A 6,000-nucleotide genomic window follows, 5' to 3' on the forward strand; every position below is an offset into this window, starting at 1 on the left:
CATCAATCTTATTCTTCTTGACTTTGAAGGAAAACTTTTTTTTCCTCTCTTTTTTTTTTTTGTCATTGCAGACTTTAAAAATGGTTCATGATAAAAAAAATTCTAGTCATACAGCAGGATGAAGAGTAATTGGATGACATAGTACTGGCAATGAAGAAGTAGAAATCAGAGCAAAAATATTCATTTATACTTAGTCCCTTTTACATGTCTCTGATGACCAAGAGACCCTAACAAGTTTATAGCCTCTCCATTGGAAATTACCAGCTTTATGTAATACTTCTGAGCATATATTCATAGCTGAGTACACTCTGTTCAAGTGGTTCACTTTATTGATTTCCTAATTCCATGAGTCTCTAAAACAATACTGTAAAGATTTTTGTTATGAATAAGAACTGGTCCTATAGCATTAAATCAGAACTCAGGCCATTGAATCCAATTTGGCCTAGGAAACTGTGAATAAAATTAAAACTGTGTACCATCTTGTGGTTGTTTCGAGCATGAGAAAGAAGCTGGTGCAGTGCAAGAGGGGAAATACTCCCTAAGTATTGGTGTTATTAATATGCAGGTATAAGGTAGCAATTTTCGACAAATAGACAAAACTTTGAGTGGTCTTGGAAGCTGGATTACTCTTCTACCTTATGGATTTATTTTCTAGTCAGTACCAAGCCTTATCAGTTATGCTATCTTGGAATATTTCACATAGACTAAATGACTTCTACCAGGATGTTCTCTGGGAAATGGAAAAATTCAGCTTCAAGGACAGCTTGCAAATCCTGTTCTCTTCACAAGTACCTTATACTTTGAACTTACTTTGCAGATTCTATTTCTTTACAGTTCTTTGTCACCTGGATCCCTTCAATTCAGTTTGACTGGAGAAAAACCAAGGAAAACCAGTACTCTGACAAACGGCTTTTAAGTGTTTTAAGTGCCTTGGGTTCTGCGAAGGGCTGCCTATTGATTTTATTCTAAAACCAGCTGTATCAATTGCATCCTATCTAAAGAAATGTGTGCAAAAGAGCCTTTAGAGCATTCCTTCTTTTTTTTTTTTACTTTTTTCTTTCTTTTTTTTCTTTTTTTCTTTTTTTTTTTTGTATAGAATCAACTCTTAGTAAATTTTATTCCTTAGTTTGTTCATACTCTAAATTAGTATGTGCTGGTGTTCTAAAATGAAAAGAAAACCCCATGTAAAACTTGAACAGGAGAAGATAAGGGACTGTCATTGATTTTGTCTGTTCAAAGTTCAATACTCAGGCAAGCTTTCTGCTGAATGAGTAGTTCAGGCCCAGTAAAGCTAGGATCTGTGTCACTGAAGTGACTATTAAGCTTGTTAGGTCACAACTGTTTTTCTTCTATCAAGCATTAGGGCATTGGCTTGTAACACACACAAAATAATCTGATGACATAATCTAAAAGTACTTGTCACATGGTTTCATTCTCACTCTTTGTATAGTTGCAGAAAGTTATTCTACAGCTTTATAGTACATCTCATAGCTGCACTCCTGAAGTTGTGGAGACATGGAGATGTGTTAGAGAGGATCAGCATGATCAGTTGGAGAGGATTAGCACATTAGCAGCTCAGCAAAGAGAAAAACCATTGCCATGGACTGCCTTCTTGTACTGTACTCAATAATTATTAAATCTACCAAGACAGTGAGCATTTTGTTCAACCCATTCGGAAACCTGCCTACTGAAGAAACTGCACTTTTCAGTAATGCACTGCCATACTAGGTGTGAGCGTACAAAAGTTCCAGATACAGCTCCTAGCTATGCCATGAATATCTCACTGACATCTTCTGAACACTTCTTGCTTTCATCTTGTCCTCTGCAACAAACTGAGTGTTTTCAAGTGACGTTCTTCTTGTCACTGCTGGCAAGAGTGTCCTCCAATTTACTCTGCTCTTTGGGAATACTGATCTGAAAGAAAAACAACCAAAAACCATGAATCTTTAATTCAAATAATGCATTTGATGCAATGACCAGGAAAAATCATGGCTTGGTTACCTTTTTTTGTTTAATTATCCCAGTTAGTTAGAACTTGGTGCTAATAAAACCAAGGTTTCAGGCGGGTTTGATCCCTGTATGGGCCGTTCACTTAAGAGTTGGACTTGTGGGTCCCTTCCAACTCAGGCTATTCTGCAATTTTGTGATTAACCTTGGATGTTCAAAACAAAGCAAAGTGAGATAACATCATTATAGTCTTGCTATATAAACAGAATGTATAAAACATTCTCTTCAAGATAGTAAATTAGTGTGTGCTTTGAATTGCATGACTTACATAACCTGTCTGACATTCTGCCATCTTTCTGTCTCTGCCCTTTCCTTTCTGAGTTAAGTTTTGTATTCCAGAGAAGCCCATTAAATCAAGATTTAATTAAACTCTTCTGATCTAAATGGAGTCAAAATATTTTCTGGCAATGAAGAATGTAATAAAGCATTCTCAAACCTAAAAGGCTGTGAAATGGGTGTCTAACTAACACCTCAGTATGTTGTAGATTTGCCACTGAATTTTAGAATCCTGCAGCACTTTGAAGCAGTAAGGTTAGAAGGTGTCTTAGGAATATCAGCCTTCATACAGTACAGCAGTCAAATGAGTTCAGATTTCACCTTACGAATTACACTTTTCTGAATGAGGGTGAATCTAACACATGTACAGCTAAATGTGCACTGAATATGATTTGCTGAATCAGAATCATTACAGCTTCCATCATGTATATTCCCAAAGCTCACATTTACCTAAATGGGACCACAACCTGAATGAGGGCTAGAACAGACCTCCACATATTAGGTGTCCTGACAGACTACATAACTCATGCATGAAAGGAGTTTGTGCTTCTACAGTGACCAGGAATGGTGCCATCTCAGAAACTAGCACTCAAGAACATCAGGTCCAGTATCTGCTCCCATTTTTGGCATCCAATACACTGTAGAAGAAGGCAGAGTCCAAGCTCCAGCTGTTGCCTGCTCATACTTTTTGGATGAGTCATGAATGAGATAACAGCTGGTGGGAGCCCTGTTAAGAGCCCTAATCTGAAGCCTCACAGGATGATTTTTCTTTTGAATAAGGAGTGTGGTTATTTTTTTCCTTCATCAGTTCTTTTAATTAGGTCAGAATTTATCTCCCACTGAGTAATTTTTTTCTAGTGATGAGATATATTGCGTTGAAAAAAGTCTTTGACCATGGGGCATCTGAGCTGTTACTTGAGAAGATTTGAAATGAAGTTTTCTTTTGGGGCATTGTTCTTTGAAAAACCATTATTAAAATTTTTGTGTCCAAGGTAGAGTACAGAAAAAGAAAATCATTAGCAGTCTAAAGTCAAAAACAAAGTATTTAGGAACTAAAGTTTAATTATTCACATTCTTTCAGTGTTAGGCAAAAATAGGAATTATTGGTTAACAAAAAGAGTTTCCTTGAACTGTGCATGCCTCCATCATCCCCTTTTCTCTGCCAAACTGTAATAATAATTTTTATTAAAACCACACTTCATGAAGAAAGTGAAGAAAGAGTCCAAAATAGTAAGCTCAGAGGGCACAGAGTTGAAAGAGTGATTTGTCAACATGCCTGGAATTCATGTTTTTTCTTGGACTATACCCAGCAAATTGTTAGTTACTGTAACACATGATGGAAGATCTGTAGTCTGACCCAATTCCTTGCCTAGTTAAAAAAAAAACAAACTTACAAGTGAATGAAATGTAAGTTGAATTGGGTATCAGTGTGTTATGGCTGTTCACTGGACAATATTTACAAACAATTTTTGCAGCTGAAAAAACACAGGGTATATTGCTAGACTAAAGTCCTGTTACATCCATCTATAAAGCTCAGATTATTTTTCACCAGTAATATATGTAAATTGCTGACAGTTTAGCAGTAGCTGACCCAGTCTGGCTGGGGAAGTTGTCCAGTCACATCAGTGTCAGAGAATTAGGAGCTTGTGCAGAAATGACCAATGCTAACAGCAGGAAGAAGACATAGTTACCCTGGCACTTTCTTTCACTTGGTAAAGTCACATTTGGGCTTTAAAAGAATGTATGCTACAGATAGAGTATTGTAAATTAGAATTCTGGCCTTACAGCTCTGAAAAGCAAGCATATCTGAAGCAAACATCCTTAGAGACATGCTCCTGAGCTGTTGGCTGTGCTTGGTGCATTTGGTTCCCAAATGTTTTGGTCAGCTCACACACATACCTGACAATACCAGGTCTCATAAACAAAATCTCTTTTCACCTAAGTACTGACATACTTCACTCCAGGAGAGCTCTGCTTACTCAGTAAGTACTCTGCACATGGGGAGAGAAGACACTGTGCTTTGGTTTGCATCTGACTCTTAATGATCTGTACTATCATACCGAGTACAGTATCAGCTAATCAGCTCTCAGACTTCTTCTAATTAAATGTCAAAAACAACAGCACATCAACAAAGCTATGTTCCTTAGCTAAATTGTTCAATGATTAATTTAGTAGTGTTTTAACCTGGGTGAGCAAGAAAAGAATTTATCTCAGCAAAAAAACTGCTGAGGAACATATTAATTGCAATTGTTTCAATATAAAGTACTCAGGGCACAGGAAGGATTACAAATAATGATCTTAAAATTGCATCCATCTGGCAGCAATTACTGTAGTTGAGCAATCAAAAAGATCTCATACCTTCCCAACAGCGGAACAATGAGTTCTAGCTAATAGTAAAGACTGATTTTGTAATAATTTCTAACGGTCATATTACAGTAGTGTTTTCACTTCTGCTTGGTGCTTTCTAGCTTGAAAAAGTGAGCATGGAGTTGTTTTGGTTTCTGATTCAAAGCTAATTCCCCAATATGTGTTTCTAATACATTTTTTGGCATTGTCTATTATATATGATAATTACACTAATCTACTTTAAAAATTGCTGATTATTGTGTAATAATTTTTGAGGGTTGGTTTGTGTATGTGTGGAGAAAATCAAAACACCTTAAAATAAGACAATGGTAACCTAAGAAATGTGTATTTAAAGACTTTCACCAATTGTCTCATGTCTCTGCTGGAAGGGAGCAGGTTTTATGGGAGCATTTTTATGGGATTGACATTTCCTTCCAGGGCTGGGACTGTGCTGCTGAGACAGAGAGAGTCCACCAGACCTTCAGAAGGTCTTAGGTCATCTCAGCCATCTCTAGGAGAGCATTCCCATTTGATTTTTGAATTTCTTGTTCTGTTGGGACTGAACAGACTGCCTCTTGTGAAAGCAAGATTTCCCTCAGCTTTGTTCCAAACTTTCTCAGTTTAAAGACGTCACTGATCATTCTTTACATTATTTTGACTGGTTTAACTACCATAAAGTGGAAACAATTTTTATGATCTACCAACCATTTGAGGATGTTTCTATTTTAGTACATTCAATATGAGACTTTTTTTCCCAAGCATATCAATAATTTTTTACATGTTTCAGCTGTATATTTTTGTCAAAAATTGTCTCAGTCTAAATTAAATACCTCTTAAACAATATTTTCCTTCTGAAAATGAAATGTTAAATGTATGTACAATTAATAAAACTATCTTGAAGTTATTTTTGAGATTAAATTTAAAAAATGTAAATTTTATCATGTCTCTAAGATGCCTACATAAAAATGGTGACAGTTCAGAAATAGATGCTTTTATAAAAAAATGTTTTGAAGAAAGAAAGAGAGGCCACTTCAATATAATAAACAAAATGTGTGTTTCCTCTCACCATGCTAGCTCATCTCCCTCCAATAGCACTCTAGAAATAACAGCATAGATTTCTGTCTGCTACATGATATTTAGGCAATTCAAAGGAAAAGATAAAATATTGTTGAAATAAGCATGCTTTATTTGGTTCCTAGCTATTGTGGTCAAATGCATTAACTCAACATACATTAAAAAGATAAATTTCTGTCATTTACAGACTTAAATAGGCTTCAAATTAATCATGCAGTGCATTATTCTATTTTAAATCTAGTGGAGCTGAACCGGTGAGTTATCACCCAAAAATCTACCCTGCAGGAATAGACATTA

Source organism: Passer domesticus, chromosome 1 (genome assembly GCF_036417665.1).
Source record: "Passer domesticus isolate bPasDom1 chromosome 1, bPasDom1.hap1, whole genome shotgun sequence".
NCBI lineage: Eukaryota > Metazoa > Chordata > Aves > Passeriformes > Passeridae > Passer > Passer domesticus.